The sequence below is a fragment of the Saccopteryx bilineata genome, chromosome 4 (assembly GCF_036850765.1).
Source record: "Saccopteryx bilineata isolate mSacBil1 chromosome 4, mSacBil1_pri_phased_curated, whole genome shotgun sequence".
Lineage (NCBI taxonomy): Eukaryota > Metazoa > Chordata > Mammalia > Chiroptera > Emballonuridae > Saccopteryx > Saccopteryx bilineata.
The window spans coordinates 14,019,879-14,040,455 of record NC_089493.1 but is presented as its reverse complement, the minus strand read 5'-3'; the positions used below and the strand labels follow the sequence as shown (position 1 = coordinate 14,040,455).

The window sequence follows — 20,577 nt, the reverse complement described above, 5'->3', positions numbered from 1 at the left end:
TTTTTTTTTTCCATTTTAATTTTAAGCATCTTTTCTCAGCAGAAGAGTTGGTCTGAACAAAGTCATCGATAGACACATTGGCAACCATTGTAAATGAGGTGACCACAGTTTATCATATACACCAGGACACTTTTGAAAAATGAAAAGAGGCACTTATTATGAATAATTACATTGGGGCAGGGGGCATAAACCAAAACTACCACAAACAAATCAGGATATGCAGTCTTCCCAATAATAAGGTATGGGATACTTTGCCTAAAAATATAAATTAATTTTAAAATCACACTGGCCATATCAAGAATATGGAAGTCTTGTCTCTTCCCTTGGTAGTGACTGAGAATTTGGTATTAAGGATAGAAATGAGCCCTTGCTCAATGTGGGAAAAGACCATCAGTAGCTCGTTGTATCAATAGAGGAAGTTAACTATTCCACCCAGACTGCTAGTTCTGAACTCTGTAACTCAATCAAGTCCTTGGCTGAGACTTGGTACCTCCAAAAGAGTAGCTTTGGAAACTTTTCCAAACAAGAGAAAAAATGTTTCTAAAAAAGATAAGAGAGGCCTTAGTGATGAGAAGAAAGTGAACATCAATTTCCAAGAAGAGCACTGTGCACCGCCCCTCCCTACCTTCATCTATTTTATTAGAATTGCTGTACTCTCCTCTCGCCTGTTAGAAATTCTATGCCCTGGTCCATGAAAGAAACAACACAGCAAGTAAAGAGCTTGTCCTGCCTTGGCACTTGGGAAGCTAGATTTGCCACCTGAATCATCATCTGGAGCAGCAATTTTTTTTTTTTTTTTTTGTATTTTTCTGAAGTTGGAAACAGGGAAGGAGTCAGACAGACTCCCACATGCGCCCGACCGGGATCCACCCAGCATGCCCACCAGGGGGCGATGCTCTGCCCATCTGGGGTGTTGCTCTGTTGCAACCAGAGCCATTCTAGCGCCTGAGGCAGAGGCCATAGAGCCATCCTCAGCACCCAGGCCAACTTTGCTCCAATGGAGCCTTGGCTACAGGAGGGGAAGAGAGAGACAGAGAGGAAGGAGAGGGGAAGGGGTGGAGAAGCAGATGGGCGCTTCTCCTGTGTGCCCTGGCCAGGAATCAAACCCGGGACTACTGCACACCATGCCGATGCTCTGCCACTGAGCCAACTGGCCAGGGCCAAGAGCAGCGATTTTTAACCAGTGTGCTGCAAGGATTTTTAAAACATGCAATACCTGACTACTTAGGGGCACTGACCTCTTTTCCCCTTAGATTGTTAATTTAAAAATGACAATACCCAACACAATAGACATCTGTTGTGAAGGAATCAAAATTATACCTCTTTCTTTGGTCAGATCGGCAAAAAAAAAAAAAATGTATTTTTTGGTATGCCACAAGATTTTAGTAATTAGTGTATATGTGCCATGAGATGAAAAGGGTTGAAAATCGCTGATCTAGAGTGAAAGCCTCTGGGATGCAGAGCTGGTCTCTGACCAGTGCCAGGGCTCAGCCCAAGGAGATGCTCAATCAAAATAAAATACAGTCAATACCTAATTATAGACTCACCACATCTTGTACTTTGCAGCCTTACCCTTTATGGAATTTTGATGATCCTATTCAGGATACAACTCCCTATTATTCATCTGCATATTTTAGATGGCTTGATTCAAAACAATGTTTTGTATATAAACAGCCCAATATTTTTCCAAAACATAGGCTTTATCAGCATATAAAGTAATTTGCCACATGTATTGTGTTTGCATCCGAGCAGGTGGATAATAGATTAGTTGCTAAGATGTTAGTGTGTTTCCATCCACAATACAGTGCAGTCGAGAAAGAAAACCACTCAATGAAAAGAAAACAAATCATGATTTCTACCATTTAACTGAGGTTCATACGTCATTCTCATTTACTAAGACCAATAGCAACAGAAATTAAAAACGAAGTGTTGAAAAACACTCAGCCTAGCAATAAGAAGTGAGTGAAACTCCAGTAGAGAGTGATATTGAGGCCAATCACCCAGGGTTCCATTCAGCTTAGATTATCTGTAGCCCTGGGGGGTTCAAGATCTAAACTCCTCTATTTGTTGATGTACTAAATACTGGCCTGAAGAACAGTTGGCCTCATTAAGCAAGGCCTAAAACCAAGGGAAGAGGAACCCAAGGTCTCTACTGACTGACTTGAGACAGCACAAAGCTGTTTTCTTTCACATCATACAAATAACCTAGAACCCCCCACCACCACTGTGTCAGTCACAAAGTCGACTCTAAAGGTCTTCCTCCACTCTGAGCAGGGTGTCTGCACTCTCTCATCCAGTCCACTCCACGGCAGGGTCTCATCTGTATTGATCACCTCCCTCCACGGAGCTACTCGAAAGTACCTCGTGCTCTGTAGACAGCAACAAATATTTCCAGAGTGACGGAATGAATTCTCATAAGAACCTAGAGGAAGCTGAAAGAGTTGATTTCAGTGAAACTAATCCCCCATGGAAATGCCACTAATGTTTGTAAAGCCCCCTCCAAACAGCGGGGGCTTAATTTTTTTTCCCCTCTAAATACTTATTTTCACAAAACGTCAAATCTAAGAAGGTAAGTTGAAGAAAACGTACAATGAATAAGTTGTAAACCACAACACCGGATCTCTAAATATCCTAGCAGGTAGCTCCTTAGAACAAGAACATTCTCCTTTCCTTCAGAGGGTTAGTTTTTTTCAGAGCACCCTGCATGTTCTAAACTGAGTGGTAGGAGCCATTTTCTAAAGATCAACACAAAATCCACACCTTCCAGGTAGTTATTATGTAGATGGGAATTTAAACTATAGAAGCATGGATTAATTCGGGACAATTAGATCCTAGACTTGGTGGCACTGATTATAAATGAACTAGGAGCTCAGAGAAGTAAGCAATCAGGTTGGGCTGAAGTTTCAGAGAGGAAATACATGCAAGAAACAGACTTGCAGCCTGTTCAACCTGCCTCTTCTCCACCCTAGGCTCAGGTCCTGACTATGACTACCTCTCCCAGCAACCCCTCTGCGCAGTCAGATGTGGCAGTTTTCCCAAATATTAGCTAATTGGAATAGGAAAAGAAGTAGAATGTCAACATTTAGGACCAGCTGGTAAAAACCTGTCACTTACTAGTCTCCATGTACTTTACAGGGTTTTGTTTGTTTGGGGTTTTTTTGCCAGTGTAATTCAAATAAGCACAATAATTTTGGGACTCATAGGTTGAAAATGGCAGAGTCACAGTATGGAAAGTGCCTGGTTCTCCAAATCACCTCCTAAATGAGAGCCATCCCCTAATGAGCACACTCATATTGGATATGTAAAAGATGAACTTTTTTTTTTTTTGCCTTTCTCAGCAAACTTTATTTTCTTTTTTTTTTAAATAATTTTATTTTTTTAATGGGGCAACATCAATAAATCAGGATACATATATTCAAAGATAACATGTCCAGGTTATCTTGTCGTTCAATTATGTTGCATACCCATCACCCAAAACTTCTGTTGTCTCAGTGCATCGCACTATGCTGAGTTTATTAAGGCGGCTAGTGTTACCTGAACTAATACATATTAGGTCTCATCACACCCTTGAATATGTGTAGAAGGAGGTAATATTATGAAAATATCAAGTGGGCTTTTTTCTCAATTGCTTTCTGTACATATGATTCCAGTCATCATTGCCCTGAGGTGTTTCTATGTTTCAAGGAATATTAGGACCATTAAAGAATGAATATAAAGAGGAAGAGAACAGAAGTTTTTTTGGGTTTTGGTGTGGGGTGTTTTGGGTTTTTTTTGGCAGTATTGCAGAAGTAATACTCGTACAATCCTATGACAAAAACTGAAAATGCTGGAAAAAATATTTCCTCAAAAATAGTTTGAAATGTATTTATGATCCAACAAGAAAATGAAGCATACTCAGAACATAACTCTTCTATCAACTTCTGCCTTGAAGACATTTACAAAACTGGGAGAACTTGAGCTTCTGTTTTGACACCTTAGTAGAGCACAGGAGACAGTGCAAAAACTTGGTGGCACTGACGAAACCAGGGCCCACAGCAGTCCAAAGTATAATAGGAGGTGCCATGCTAAGGATGAAATTCCAAAAGACAACCAGAATTGCCTGTCTGCAAAATTAGTGATGATTTGAAGTGTAAAAGTCTTGACTGAAAATTTGTAAGCACAAGACAGCTCTCATATGGGTTTCAGGTAAGGATTTGTTAGGGAGTTCATCCCCAAAACCTCAAGCTAAGAATCGTAAGTCCTTGGTTTATAGATTGATGATGACCCCAGGCACCTGGCAGAAAAAAACCTGCAATATTGAGAGAAACTCACCTTCAATTTAAACCCTAAAGAATTTTCACTGACATAGTCTCAAATAAACAAAGAAACAAACACAAGGTCACAGCAAAATACAACAAAGCAAACCAAAAACGACTGACACACACAGACACAAGGAGACGACGCATCATGAACAAGCAGCGGAAATATTAGATGGTGGAACCGAACCTGCAAAGCCTTCATATTACAAAGCTAAGAGACAAAATGTAAAATAAGTGTTTTAATAAAAAAAAAAGAGAAATAAACAAGCAGATAAATCGCAAGCAGGATTACACAGAGTAGATAGGGGAAATGAAGAGGACTGAAAAAATTACCTAGACGAGAGCACATAAAGATATAGAGACAGAAAATATGAAAATGAGTTAAAACAGAAAAAAGAGGAAAAAAAATCTAACAAATACCTAATCTGAAATTCAGATATAAAAGTGTACAAAGCAGAGATAAATTTTGAGAATCTTCCAGAACTAATAAAAAAATTTACAAATTCACACACACACACACACAAATATCCCAAGCTGGAAAAATACATTAAAAAGAAATACATATCTAGACAATTTATAATACACCAAAGACAAAAAGAATGTCTTCAGCCTGACCAGGTGGCAGCACAGTAGATACATTGACCTGGGATGCTGAGATCCCAGATTTGAAACCCTGAGGTTGCTTGCTTAAGTGTGGGCTCCTCCAACTTGAGTGCAGGCTCACCAGCTTGAACATGGTGTCACTGGCTTAAGCACAGGATCATGTAAATGATCCTATGGTCTCTGGCCTGAGCCCAAGGTCACTGGCTTGAGCAAGCCAGCTGGAGCACCCCCTCAGGGGTCAAGGCACATATGAGAAGCAATCAATAAACAACTAAGGGCCACAACTACCAGCTGATTCTTCTCATATCTCTCTCTCTCTCTCTCTCTCTCTATCTATCTATCTATCTCTCTGTAGCACAAAAAAAACCAATGTCTTCAAAGCAGCCATAACGTACTCTTGAAAAACGAATACCTCCAGTGACAAGTGGCAATTAAGACTTAGCATTGATTTCTCAGCAGTAGATGGCAAAAAACAATGGACTATCTCTGATGTATTGAGAGAAAACTAAATTTTTATACCTAGCAAAAATGTATTTTATACCTAGCAAAACTATATTTTAAGAAAACAGAAAAAAATAAGAATTTCCAACAAAAAATAACTAAAATAGTTTTCCCTCAATTGATACTACTAAATGAAATCTAAGAAGAGAAGTAATCTGAGGGGTGGGGAAGGGAGGAAGGAATTATAAGCAAATAGTAAGTATATGGGTAAATCTGAATAAATGTTTCTGTTTTAAAATGAGAGTGTCTAACATGTGAGACCTAAATTGTGGAGTAGGTGCTGTGACTGGAGTTAGGATCTTTTCATTGTTTGGGAGGAGAGAAAAGATATTAGTTAGCTTTAGATTTTACTAAGATTATTCATAGCAATATCATAATAACAAAATAATCCAAAACTCCATTGATGATGGGATAAATAAATTTCAGTATATTCACACCATGGAATACTATACAACACTAAAGAAATGAATAAATTAGGCTCTGGACAGTTCACTCACTCAGAGTGTTGTTCCGAAACTAAGGCTGTGGGTTCAATCCCTGGTCAGGGCACATATCGGAAGTGATCCAACAATGCACAACTAAGTGGAAAAACGAATGCCTCTCTTTCCCTCTCTCTCTCTCTCTCTCTCCCTCTCTCTCTCTCTCTCTCTCATTCCCTTCCTCCCTCTGTCTTTCTAAAAATCAATAAAGTAATTTTAAAAAATGAATAAATTGCATTACGCTCAATAATACAGGTGTTTCTCAGAAATATAATGTTGAACAAAAACCAGGAAAAAAGAGAAAATTGAAGAAATATAATGTTTTCATTTGAGGCTTTGGCCATTGTCTCAGTGGATAGAGCATAGGTCTAGCATATGGACAACCCAGGTTTGATTCTTGGTCAGGACACAGAGGAGAAGTGACTATCTGCACCCTCTCCCTCTTCCCCTTCTCTCCCTCTATCCCTCCCTCAGCCAGCGGCTCAATTGGTTCATGCATGGCCCTGGGCACTGAGGATAGCTTGGGTGGTCCAAACGTCAGCCTCAGGTGCTATAAATAGCTTGGTACTCAAGCAATGACCCAAGACACAGTTTCCAGGTGGATGCCGTTCAGGGTGTATGCAGGAGCCTGTCTCGCTATCTCCCCTCCTCTAAAAAAAAAAATGTTTCTATTTGAAAGAAAGCATGCACAACTAAAGTATATATAGTTTCAGGATAAAAAAAAAAGTATGTGATAAATTTTTTTTTTTTAAAAACCCACAGACGCAAACCAGAAACCACACATTTCACATCTACTAACATCCCAATGGCTAGAATTTTGCCTTTCTTAGCTGCTAGGGTGTCTTAGAAATGAGGTTATTAGCTGATGCCAGCCAAAACATGGAGGGAATGAACAGAGGTGGAAAACCAGTAGATTTTGCCACAGGCTTAAAAGTCAAGTTTTGTCTTGGGATAGGATTTTCCACCATTGAACAGGAGTCTGGAGAACCCGGTTCAAAGAATCACCTGAATGCAGTAGAAGAAGTTGCTTTCACCAACGGGGGATAGTGAAGTCCCGAATCTTCTGACTCGGTAGAAGAATGAGATCATGGATGGGAAGAAAAAAAGAGCTGCCCATTTTGCAGCCAGGTAATTATGGGAAAGAAAAAGGATATAAGAAAAGAAGACAGTGGGTCCTGGCCCATTAGCTCAGTTGCTTGGAGCATTGTCCCAAAACACTAAGATTATAGGTTTGATCCCTGGTCGGGGCACAAATGGGAAGCAACCAATGAGTGCAGAACTAAGTGGAACAAGAAATGAATGCTTTTCTCTCTTTCACCCTTCTTCTCCGTCTCTCTAAAATCAATCAGTCAATCAATAAAAGACAGAGGAAAAGATAGTGTAGTGGTTAGCTGCTTGTACTGACTCCCCCCTGGGTGGTACTGCCTCCTGAATGGAAAATGTAACACTGAGTGCAGAGGAAAGTCCTTGTGCCCTACCCCCGCATCATCTGGATCCCTGGGGGGGGGGGGGGCGGGGGGGGCCTGCCCCAGCCTGAGACACAGCTTCCCCAGCCCAGTGCTGCCGCATGATCAAGCAGAGAGCTGTGAGGTGGTTCCTCAGGTTGGCTGTGGCCAGAGGAGGAGGCCCCTTGCCAAGACCACCAGGCCAGTGGGCTTGATAGAGAGTGCGGCTAACACTCAGTTTCCTGCCAAGGGGAGCTGAGGTGGGCGGAGTCAGCAGGGAATGCCACAGAGATTCTGATAAAGCAAGAGGACAACCAGATCAACTATACTGCTCACAAAAATTAGGGGATATTTTATAGCTTCATATTCATTTTGAAATATCCCCTAAATTTTGTGAGCAGTATATTTTTTTGCAAATGGGGAGTCATTTATTAGGTTTTAAACTGTGTTATATATTTTTTTATTTTCTATTTTTCTTAACTGAGAAGCAGGGAGACAGAGAGACAGACTCCCTCATATGCCTGGACCAGGATCCATCCGACAAGCCCCCAACCAGGCAATGCTCTGCCCATCTGGGGCCCTTGCTTTGTTGCTCAGCAACTGAGCTATTTTAGTGCCTGAGGTGAGGCCATGGAGCTATCCTCAGCACCCTAGGCCAACTTGCTCCAGCTAAGCCATGGTTGCGGGAGGGGAAGAGAAAGAGTGAGAGAGTGAGAGAGAAAAGGGAGAGGGAGAGGGGTGAAGAAGGAGATGGTTGCTTCTCTTGTGTGCCCTGACTGGGAATAGAACCTGGGATTTCCACATGCTGGGCCAAGGCTCTACCACTGAGCCAACTGGCCAGAGCCATATTTTTTTTCATTGAATAAAAGAGAATGGAAGAGGTCAGAGTACTTCCCAGTGTAGCGAGAATAACATCTTGTGAAAGTTGTTTCAGTGGTGCAGTTTAATTAGTAAAAACTTCGTATGGCCTGACCATGTATACATATGTCCCATATGCTTACATAGAATCTCATGAAAATGCATCTGCATCTCACTGTAGGTCTTTGAAAACTGCACTAGGCCTGACCTGTGGTGGCGCAGTGGATAAAGCGTTGACCTGGAAATGCTGAGGTCGCCGGTTCAAAACCATGGGCTTGCCTGGTCAAGGCACATATGGGAGTTGATGCTTCCTGCTCCTCCCTCCCCCTTCTCATTCTCTCTCTCTCTCTCTCTCTCTCTCTCTCTCTCTCTCTCTCTCTCCTCTCTAAAAATTAATAAAAGTAAAAAATTTAAAAAAACTTAAAAAAAAAACAACAACTGCACTATAGGAGCATTATAGGTGCCACAGCCTTCAACTGCTGGTGCAGTGAGTCCTTGATGTCATCAATAGGTTCTGTGACTGTAAATGAAACGTGTTGTAACGAAACCATGTTTACCATAGGCTAAGTTCCTAGGGCATCTCATCAACATTAACACTTTATAACGTTATAACGAAATGACCTTGGACCAATCTGTTATTCAAGGACCTGCAGAACAGAACAGCAGCAGGGGTGGGCAAGAGACCTAGCCCCTGAGAGCAGAGGTCACCCACCTACGGAGCCTGAGCCTGCTCCTCCTCCATAAAGAATAAAAGGAAGGAGTGCGATGACACCTCTACCTCTTCCCCACACACCATTATGGGCAAAGAAGACAGACATGAAGGAATGGACACTGTTTTCCTAAGGAGACAGAACTGTCTTAAGCGACTGAACTATCAGATCAAACTAAGATTTTTTTTCATTTATTGATTTAAAAAAGAGTGAAGAAGAGAGAGAGAGAGAGAGAGAGAGAGAGAGAGAGGAGACATCAATTTGTTGTACCACTTATTTATGCATTTGTTGGTTGATTCACCAGGGATTAAACCCCACAACCTTGGTGTATCAGAAAGATGCTCTAACGGTCTAACTAATCAAGCGACCTGGCCAAAACTAAGGGCCCAAACTAAGTTTTAAAACAGATGGGAACAAAAGCTTTTATTCTTTTCCCTGATAATCACTGAGTGTTTGCAGGGGAGTAAGATTTGCCATAGACAAAATGAACACACTTCTCTGCACATTGGAGTCACACGGTGTGTGAAACTGGAGACTATACAACATGCGAAGGGAAGAGGAGGAAGGCGATGGTCAGGGGATGAGATGAACAACGGCAGGGAGCTGAGAGGAGCAAGGCAAGTTCTGGGATGAATAAACCCTAACCAGATCTGGGGACATTTCCTGAGCACTCATGGATAAGGCCAGATCATAGAAGGTCTTGAAAATTAATCAGGGGAGGACAAACTTCATAAGGCAGGCAACAGCGAGCCATCATAGGTCCCAAGCAGAGAGACATGACAACAACAATAGCAACATAAAAATAAAAATAGCTACAATAATTTAACTGGTAACTACGTGCCAGGCTGTGCGCCAAGGGCTTTCCAGAGGCTTTATGATTAGCCTGCACAATAATCCCTTCGGGATTTCCACATTACCGAGTCTTAGGTCACAGTGGAATGTAAAACAAGTGGGTGCCCAAGTTTTCCAACCTGGGAAACAAGGACAATGGTTGGAACAAAGGAAACACAAAGAGAAAATGAGTGCCCTTATTGAAAATTTCTTCCTGAATGTGTACATTCCGAACTGATGTCATTTCCCTTGTTCCCATTTTTTGGACTGAAAAACCACTGTCCCAGGAGCTTCTTGAAGTTGAAGTTCAGAGGACTAGTAAAAAGAATTCTTCTTCTAACTGCCCACAGTGGGAGGGGCCTGAAAAGTAGAGACTGGTCATAGAAGCAGCTGAGTCCCTGGCCACATGTCCCTTTCAGGTCTTACTGTCTCCGTGCACACCTGCCCAACCTGCAGCTGCTGCCCACAGCATTAACAAGTCTCAGGACCTTCTGTGCCAAAGCCCACTCTGCCAGCTCCCACGCCAGCCTAGAGTGCTGGGACTCAAGGCCTCCTGAGAGCAGACATCAACCGGGGTGGCCTAAAGTGGCCAGTGGCATCTTGGACACAAGCTCTCAGCAAGCGGCTATGGACCTGAGTTCCCCTACACAGTGGTAACCAGCGAGACATGTAACTGTTGGCTGCCTTCTCCTTCTCATCTCCCACAGTGCCCCCTACTGGTGTCTTCCTGGGATTGTCTCCCAAGTAAATTACCTACCCCAGAATTCTCCTTGCAAAGTCAGCTTCTAAACAAAACAAAAGGCATACACCTCAAGAAAGGGAATCAGGGAAGGCCTGGCTTCCATCCATCTATATATATTAGCTTAGAATATGAACTTCAAAAGGATATTAAGAGGTCTGACCAGGCAGTGGTGTAGTGGATAGAGCGTTGGACTGGGATGGGGAGGACCCAGGTTCAAGACCCCGAGGTCACCAGCTTGAGCTCAAGCTCATCTGGTTTGAGCAAAAGCTCACCAGCTTGGACCCAAGGTCACTCGAGCAAGGGGTTACTTGGTCTGCTGCAGCCCCACGGTCAAGGCACATATGAGAAAGCAATCAATGAACAACTAAGGCGTCGCAACAAAAAACTGATGATTGATGCTTCTCATCTCTCTCCGTTCCTGTCTGTCTGTCCCTATATCTATCCCTCTCTCTGACTCTCTCTCTGTATCTGTAAAAAAAAAAGAAAAAAGAAAAAATGGATATTGAGAAACTAATCAGAGTGACAGAACAGATGGTAGGCTCTCTGGGAGTGATCTCTTCACCCTGATTCCCTATCACAAAGCAGAGTTCCTGGTGTGCTGCAGGCGCTCGATAAGTGTTCATTGAATGAGTGGCTGGATGAGTTTCCCAAAATTTGTGTGTGTGTGTGTGCGCGCGCGCTCCCATAATGCTTCCTTAGATTGATTCTTTAAAATGATTTCATACGTGTGAAATTGGTGAGAGCATGCTGTAAAGCCAGTAGCCACGGCCACCATCACAGCTGCCTGGCCACTGCAGGTTTGCATTAGATTCAGACAGACGGTAATGAAAGAACTAGTAAGCCATTACCTTTAATCCTAGCTTGCACCCGGCGGGCAAGTAAAAACACACACTGGGTTCCAAAACCTACTCATTCAGTGCTCACAAAGCTACTGAGTTATCTGAGTTTCCTAGAATCAAAGGTTTCTAGCTCACTAGCCTTATTCACCTCTGTTCCCCATCTCCTTCTCTCTGCACAAATTGGCTTCTCCTTTAGCACTCCAACATCTTGACTACTTCTCCTGGCTTCCTCCACGTGGCCTTTCTCTGCTCTCCTACAGCATGGGCTCCTCCTAGAACGTAATCACTCTTCTCCTGGAACAACGTGATCCCTCTTCCTTTTAAAATCTTTTGGTGCGAAAGCCCTCCCCCAACACACAATAATACAATCACGCCCATCCCAAGCAGTCACCTGGGCAACGGGCTTACACTTGGGCAGCGCCATCTTTAACAAAGTGATCATAATATATAATAGTTTATCTGCACAACACAAGCATGTGAAAAATTAGTTCCACCAAATTCTGACCATTCACTTGAAATCTTTAAGAGGGTTAGAAAGTGCCAGCATCCGCCTCACTACAAATGTCTACACGGGTTCCATTGCTAGTTCCAAGTGAACACACCAATACTGGTCATAGCAGGCCCCTACACGTGCACAAAAGCACAGCCCCCTGCCTAGGTGAGGAAGTCAAACTGATCTTCTCCACTTGGTCTGTATAAACCCAATGGTGTTCGTATGATTTGCGGGTACGGTGGCCTAAGGAAGTGCTGCACTTTCTGCTAATCTGACAGTTTAAACCCACTGTGTTTTTTGTTCAGAAAAAAGAAAAAATGTCATTGTATTTGCACTCCTGAGTTTGTTGGGCAGTTCACAAGAATTATTGAAGTGAATGTGGTCTACGAAATGTTACTGTGGATGCCACTGCCGGAAAGACTTGGAGTAATGTTTGGGTAATTCAGGAAGGTCATATGCCTGTGCTATGGGCCTTTCATTTACCAAATAGGTGAATGTGCCCAGGGGTAGAGGAAGGGAAATTCAAAAGATGAAGATGATTTAAGGAAGAGAATCGCTAAGGAGGGAACAAAAGAGCCCCTCCCCTCACTAAGGGTCAGAGAAGGACCCCAGAATGAGGAGCATAACCCTATCTCTTGCTAGAGTCACAACAAATTTTCCCCACCCAACCCTGCAGTTTTCCCCAGGAAACTCCGCTTTAAGCTTGAAAGGGGAAGTCACCAACCTTGGAACTGAAAGGGAGGAATGGTCATGAGACAGCCAGGGGGACAGGAATACCTGGAATTGGGAGTCAGGGTGAGAACTGCTTGGCTACCAAAGAGTGTGTCTCTGAGAACACAGATGCTTCAGTTTTTCATCTGTAAAATGGGATGTTAATATTAATGTATACTATCATTACTTAGTTATAGTAGTATATTAATACTAGGTTATTATAAGAATCAAATAAAATCATGTAGGAGCAGCACCAGATATATGAAAGTCCCTTACCAGTGTGTGATGTGATTTTCTCTAAATTACCCAATATTGCCAAACTTACCCAGAGTGATTTATTTCTTTTTCAAGAGACCGTTCTAAATCTAGTCCTATGAAACAATATGACAGTTTTAATTTGGGCATGTATTAACTAGTCGTTAAGTGGCAATTGTTTCATTTTAAAGGCTGCAAAAATGTTAAGTTCACCTAATCAAAACATTCCAGAGTGTGAAGATATATCTGAGGTCATCTAAAAATCTAACCTTGTATAATATACTAAAATCCCTTCTTCGAGTAGGACTTGCTTCATCTTAAACAAATGACATGTGCAAAGGTCCAGACACACACTCCGTTGAACAGCTGAAGTCCCGCATCCGTGAGCAGCCTCAGCGATGTCCAGGAAATGGAATGCATCCTTGAGTTCCAAAACAAAGTCCCCCAAAACATCGGAGCTTAAATGTGTACTCAAGAATAACCATGAATACACCTTGGGACAGCTCTGTTGGTTTCCGATGGTGGGGGTGGGGGGTGGGAGTGTGGAGCGGGGATGAGACACCTTTAAATGGGCTAAACACGAAACCTTATTCAACACAATTCAACAAATCTAAGTGAACTACCATGACTTCCATCCTCCACCTCAAGCAACTGTTTGTGCTTACACGAGTTTCATCTCTGCAGAGGAAAGATTTTTCTTTAAAAGGAAAAAGTTCCAGCACAAATTGTTGGAGGACCTGTGGCTTCCTGAGACACTGATTATTGTAATCACCATCTCTAGCCCCACGCAGGTAACAGAAACATGGCAAGCGCAGCGGAAGTAACAGGAGAGTGTAGACAGGGGTCTTTATTTTCTCCTTCTACAAACGCCCCAGCTGTGCAGCCTCCAAGAAACGATGCAGGAGGCTGGCCGTGGCCGCGGGAAGCGCAATGCTACCACAGCGCGCCTGCTGTCTCGTGGACGCCTCCTCGCCGCCCTAACCACGCTTATGTGAACCGGGGGCTGTGAGAATCAAGAGTGGAACTCAAGGAGATTCCTCTACCTGGCACCCCAAGGAATCTTAAAACTTGTAGTTCCTGGGGTGTAAAATAGGAGGAGACTGAGCCCAAACCCAATACTGTCATTTCAGTCAATCTCGTAATAAGGAGGAAGATCATTTGAATATATTTGATGATATTCAAATATCTGCTGTGTATTATCATTTTACTCAACACTCAAACAGCAGTGAGTCTGCCAAGCAGATTATATAGCTTGGCAAACTTTCATTTCATGAATGACACTTAATATGAAATAGTTTTCACTGACAGATAGGATAACAGTGATATTACATATCCTGAGGTGGTAACAATAAATCCATGCATTCGAGTACAATCCTAACCCACGGATCTCAAACATCTCCGGGCCATGTTGCTTTATCTTATAAAGGAAAGAGGATTCTGGTTTGTAAGTAACCTTTAAGACATCCTTTGTCCGTCCCTCCTCGTAGACTGAACCAGGGCTTTTTCTTGCCTACAGCCAACCCCAGCTTTTGCTTTCTACATGCTGGCTTATTAGAGCGCATTGTACTACATTCCCCATTGCTGTCACTCTGAATACAAGCACCCTTTTAAAATGTCAAGACAAAAGTTTTCTCTTCAGCCAAGATGTTCCACGACTCTGCAAGTCATTCCCTCCAGCCTTCTTTAGAGAATATTTTGGGCACTTTAAAAGCCATGGTTTTCGCCCTGGCCAGCTGGCTCGGTGGTAGAGTGTCGGCCTAGCATGTGGAAGTCTCAGGTTCGATTCCTGGCCAGGGCACACAGGAGAAGCACCCATCTGTTTCTCCACTCTTCCCCATCTCCTTCCTCTCTATCTCTCTCGTCCCCTCCCACAGCCAAAGCTCCATTGGAGCAAGTTGGCCCGGCGCTGAGGACAGCTCCATGGCCTCCACGTCAGGTGCTAGAATGGCTCTGGCTGCAATGGAGCAGCTGCCTAGCTGGGCATAGCATTGCTCCCTAGTGGGCATGCCCGGTGGATTCCTGTTAGGTGCATGCGGAGCCTATCTCTCTGCCTCTCCACTTCTCACTTCAGAAAAACACAAAACAAATAAAATTAAAAAGCCATGATTTTCAACGTGTGTTCAGAGCAATACGTTGGGGGTTCTCAAGTGTGTCCTGGGCACAGGGGATGAGGGCAGACTCCGGGTTTCCAGCTCCTGGTCCCCTCAAAGCGTGTCTGTTTCCATTCCCCTCATGTATTAGGGTCTTGCATAGGATTTCATTTGGTGCTAAATATAAATCAAAAATGATATCTTCAAAAAGGTGGGAAACCATTGCAATTACAAGCGGTTCTCTCTCTCTCAGGCTCCCTAACCCCTTCCCCAGGCTGCTCCCTCCGAATGGAGTTTATGTGCTTACCTTCCTTGAAAGAAGCTTGCCCTGTTTCTTCTCCCAGAATTTGAAACATACATCAATTAAAACAAATATATTTATTTTCAAGATCCAAAATTAATCCAGACTTTTGCACAATACGTCTTTTCTAAGTTAAGGTTGGTTTTCTCATATGGACTCAAACTGGTTTCAGCAAACCACCAACTCCCAATTTCAGTCCTCCCCCAATATAAACTTTCTATCAGCAGAAAAGTGAGCATGTACCTGACATGTAGTCTCTATGCATTTTTTCCTTATCCACAAAGAGAATGAAGCTGCCTCTCTCCTTTTACCTTCCCAGGCTAATCCAAAGGCAGGACTGGCATTTGGTTGTATCCAGGACTAATAATTATTACAAAACTGGCATAGCTATTACCTGCTACAGCGGATATGTGTAACGTCAGACAACTGAAAATGAACCGGAACTTTACTGAGTATCTTGTTAATTTGTTTTGGTCACATAAGGTGTACATAGCAGCATGATGATCAATTTTTCAGGTCCCAAAGTCAAAAATAAATAAACAGAAATGCCAAAGATCTGGAGTGACTTAACTGTGCTCCACAAAAGTCCCTTTAGAAATGAATTGTTCTGAGCAAACTATCTGACAATGGAGAATGAAGGTAGATTCTAAAAACCAACAAATCCCATTCATTTCCTTCAGTTTGTAAAAACAAGCAACTATAACACGTTTCCTGCCAATGAACATAGTTATAGATAAGAAAGCTCCCTACAGGAAATCCTTTGCTAAAAGAGAACAGTTGTGCCATTAAACTTAACCTTTTTCACCAAATCCCAACCCATCAAATATCTGACAACATGGGATCATGAAATAAACCTAAATCACTCCAATGACATTAGGATTCTTTCCATCACGGCTCCCCCCCCCCATGCAATTAGTTGATGAAAACAAGGCAAATTTTCTGCTTTTAAAAAGATCAGTGTTAATTAAATGAGATCTAAAACTGACCATTTTCAATTAAGATAAAGCAGTACTACGCTCTAAGTCATTGTGAATGGAAGGAAGGTATTTCTAAGTGAATATCGAGAACTTAAAATGTAAAGACTACCATTGGGAAGATTGGAGAAATGTAAGAAATTCATTGTCTTTTATTTGGAAGGTTGATGGTCATCCCCCAAGTCAAAATTTAGGAGAGGGCCTCTTTGGTTATTTGTCCCTCAGCAAAGTGAAAAGGGGCGGGTCTCCAAACTTCCCTTCACCCCCATCCCCAAAATCATTACCAAGACATTGAAAATATGTACAGCCTTGATTCAGGGAAGCTCTCAATTATCCTGAAAACCAAAGCACTCTTCCCTAGTCCCAGAAGAAGAGGAAACTTTTCCAAGTTAACCAAATGATAATAGTTGCAGTTTTGAAACCATTCTTATTTCAATTTAATTTTCCTCTTCCTGCTCAGCTACTGCAAACCCCTCCCTCGCACTTCCCAGAGCACCAGACAGGATCCACATTTATTCCTGGCACAGGCAGCCTTGGAGCGGGGTTCCAAAATGCCCCAGTTCTTGGAATTCAACTGTGCGAGTTCAATTTTGAACCCTTTGCAATGGAAAGTCTTCGTTACACCTTCCCCCAAATGGCTTTTCATGCACAGGTAACATGTTACATTACTGGTCTTTATAGCTCGAAAGTTTCGTTCTAACAGGAGACATACAAATCAATCTGATTCCACAATTAAACACTCGAAATACTTTCTTAGCCTTTTCCTTGCGCAACTCAAAAGCAGCGAAATGCCAAGTAAGCATGTGTGCTCATCCTTGCTTTAAGGTTTTTTCCCCCTCACACATTTTCATTAAAATATAGTTATGAAATGTAGCAGACTGCATTTTTGGTTGTTGTTGTAAAATGACCTTGATTTGACAGGCGCGGTCTCAGGTTTCAACAGATGCTGTGGGAAAGCTTACAGAAGCCAACATGTTCTCCAAGCATCTGTGATGACATGCAGGTTTTCTTTTTTTAAAGTGGTGGTTATGGTAGTGTGTGTGTGTGTGTGTGTGTGTGTGTGTGTGTGTGTGTGTGTGTGTGTTGGGGGGGTTAATAGTCTCTGTTTCCATGACAACCATGTCTCCACTCATGGTTATTAGATACCATCCACTTCCTGTGTCTAAATTTTTAAGCCAATCAGAAAAGTGTTTATACATTTAACAACTCCTGGCAAGGTGCTTCTTGAACTGAGGTGGTTTAAGGCTCAAATGGAGATGTCCACCAGCCTTATATATTTTTCTCTTACAGTTATAACATTACACATTATTTAGTAACTCATACTCTTATAAGGTGAAGTATGCCCTCTTCTTTGGATCTGAAATACATTCTCCTCAGTCCAGATGCCACGATGTTTTATAACCGTGAGCAAGCGAATTTTGACTGGTTGCTCTTCATTGCTTTTCTCCCCTCACTGTTGCAGACTCAAATTTAGTGCATGCTACATGCCAATTCAGACACATCATCAAAGTAAAGATACAGTTAAGAATCCATCTGCCGATGGTGCTATTTCAATATTCAGATTAAAAAAAAAAACCAGGAAAAATTATTCTAAGTTGAACAACTTTGCATTCTACAACTCCTGCGGAGAAACCATGGAGAATGAACTGGAAAGTGATATGTCTCTAAATGCAAGCTAGTCGCTGACGTCTACAAAGAAATTTGTCACCAAAATGGCCTACTTTAATCTGGATAGAAAGAACGACCAAAAAAAGAAAAAAAATTAAACTTAAACGTACCTCAAGCAAACAGCACCCAAATTAAAAATCAATCTTGCAGAGATCTGCGCAAGAGAAGGCTAATCTGAATTTACGGCGTGGTTGTAAAAGGAGGTTTTGGGTGATTGTTTTTGCAAGTCTCAGTCTCCCTGACCAATCAGCGTGAGAGTTAAAGTGAGCTGTAGTCATCTGTGCAGTCTCCCCAGCTCTGCACTCTCCCGGCTGCACTCCCCTCTTGGAGGCAGTGCTGGCGATCAATGAGAAACAGGGAACAAAAGGAATATAACAGAATCTCTTCCTTAGCTAAGGAAAATGATTCCCTTTTTCCTCAATGAGCCAGGCGCACCCTGCCTACGCCGACTCCACATGGGAGCTCCCAGCAGACCAGTCCTTCCAGGGGAGGCACGTTTAACGTCGGCAATCCTGTGTCCCAACTGCTATCAAACGTGTCACCTTAGGCACATCCTGTGACAGAGGGGGCTCCCTGAGCCCAATCCGTTGAAACGAATAAATTGAATTAATTAATAACCCCCACAATTAAAAGCTGTCGGGAAAGAACGTGTTTCCCTTCCCCAAATGTCATCCCGGGAGTATAAACAAAGCATGAAAAATAGTCTCTTCAGCCTCCCCAGCCAGTCATCCATGGTTTTCTCTTCAAAACAGTATTTCTCCAAAATGAGCAATATTCTGACCGCCCTCCAAGGAAACTCTCATCTATGGATGTCATATCAGGATAACCAGTTTACAGTATTTGAAAAGAGGCTTGAACTGCCCACAGATTGGACACTGTGTTTATAATTGATAGCAAAACAGTTGCAACAGCAATGCTGGAAACTCTGCCTGAGTCAAACTCCACATTTAACACGTTAGTTCCTTGAAAATAAAAGTAACGCCTGGGGAGCCCACAAAAGTAAAGCCCTAGGAAGTAATTAACAGCATTACATCAATTATTTGATCACTTTTAAAATTATCCATTTGTCTGCTATTTTTTATAGCAGACAAAAAAATTCTTTTAAACGGACTATCCACAAATTCCTGAGAAACTTTTTTTTTAAAAAAAAAATGAACTTACTTTTGAGACAAAACTAATGAAAATATGCAACTTGCCATCCGTGGCTCTCTCCCCTATGGGCTGCATGCTATAAATCAATCAAGCCAGGTGGAAATCTGGGGGCGGACACCGTAAAAAACCAAAGGGTGCCCCAAAATGCAGCAGCCTGAACAGTGAGGGCTTCTCGTGACAATGCTGAACCAGAGCAGAAGATCAGGAGGCAGGAAATGAGCCCCATTTTCGTTACCTTCGATCGCCTGCCCCCCCGCTGCTTCCCGCGGCTGCATTGGGGGGCTGCGGCGGCACTGGACTCGCGGGTGGCCCCGCCACCGGGTCGCGCCGTCTCCCGGCGGAGCTGCAGCCGAACGCGGCCGGAACCCCGGCTCCAGCCCCGGCGCCCGCCCGGGGTCGGCAGCGCGGCTCCTACCCGGGCCCGGAGCCCTGCTGGGTCCTAGTGCGCGCCGCGCGCCCGCCGGTGGCCGGGTCTGTGCCCGCACCTACGGCAGGCAGCTCGGAGCACCGCGAATCCCCGCGAAAACCGAAACACTCGTCGGCCCCCTTTCAAAACCGGACGCCGTGAGTGCGGATGAACTGGAGCTTACTGTCAAATCCTGGCGTGAGATGCTAAAGAAAAACACCGCTACAGCTGGACTCGCTGAAGGCGGCTGTTAACAGCTGCAGCCCCAGTGCAAAACACAGGGCGGTCACTGGTTTCCCTGGGTCGGCCCGGCGCACGTGTGATAGTGTATATGCACAGACGACAAGGGACAGTGCGGGATCGCCAGAGATACGTTTCAAAAACATAGCCCTCGCCCTCCGCCCAAATAAAGGCTAAGAATGTTTTAAACAGTTTTCCCAATTATTATTTTTCCCCTAACAGGTCCTTTCGAATTTTGCTTTCTCTTATTTATCACATGCTATTTTAAATAACAAAGGCCCATATGGCGAAACACATAGTCATTTGATTTTCAAAAGACCTCAAAAATTGCATCAAAATGTGCCCTCCTGTATCTCCTAAGAAATCAACAAGAAAGAATTAATGGTGGCATATGGCGTGCCTTACAGAGAAAACTTAATTACAGATTAAAAACAATTGCAAAAATTCACAAATTCAGTAAACAGAAAGTAAATGATGATCCTAGACGTATACACAACCCAGCTTATGTACAATTAGGGGGGGAAATGCAAGTTCTAAATTTCTTTTAACTGTGGAAAAGTTGTTACGTGAACTCCCTGTAACTGATTACCAGCATTGCCACCCCGAAAGGGCTTTCAGGGACCTCTCAGCACATTCATTCGCTGCAGCCCACTTGGAAGGCAACTTTTAACTTGCAAGTGCTCATTTAAGAGGACAATTCTATTAGCTCTTAATTCAAAATAAAAGTGCTTTAGTTTGAAAAGCCTGTTTGAAAAGCTTCAAGACTGGGAGCTTTCTTTCAGTCTTTGATATCACCGAGTCTGAAGGTCACAATTCTGTAAAACTGCAAATAACAATGGCACTGTGGTTTGACACCAAAAGGAAAATCAAATATGTGTTTTCTGAGTTCTATTTTTGGAGCAGAAAAAAAAAAAGTCCCTTTGAAAAATCACTCTTGCCCTCCCCCTTTCCAATTATAGCTTAATAAATGTAATGGAAGAT

General features: G+C 42.9%; 1 protein-coding gene across 1 annotated transcript in view; it reads right to left on the bottom strand.

Annotated features, from left to right (window-relative positions):
- Positions 1-19,357, bottom strand: part of FOXN3 (forkhead box N3) — a 404,457-nt gene extending 385,100 nt beyond the window's left edge. The window contains exon 1 of the mRNA XM_066276097.1: positions 19,186-19,357. The gene's annotated coding sequence lies outside the window, so the exon portion shown is untranslated. The remainder of the gene's footprint in view (positions 1-19,185) is intronic.
- Between the last annotated feature and the right edge of the window lie 1,220 nt (positions 19,358-20,577).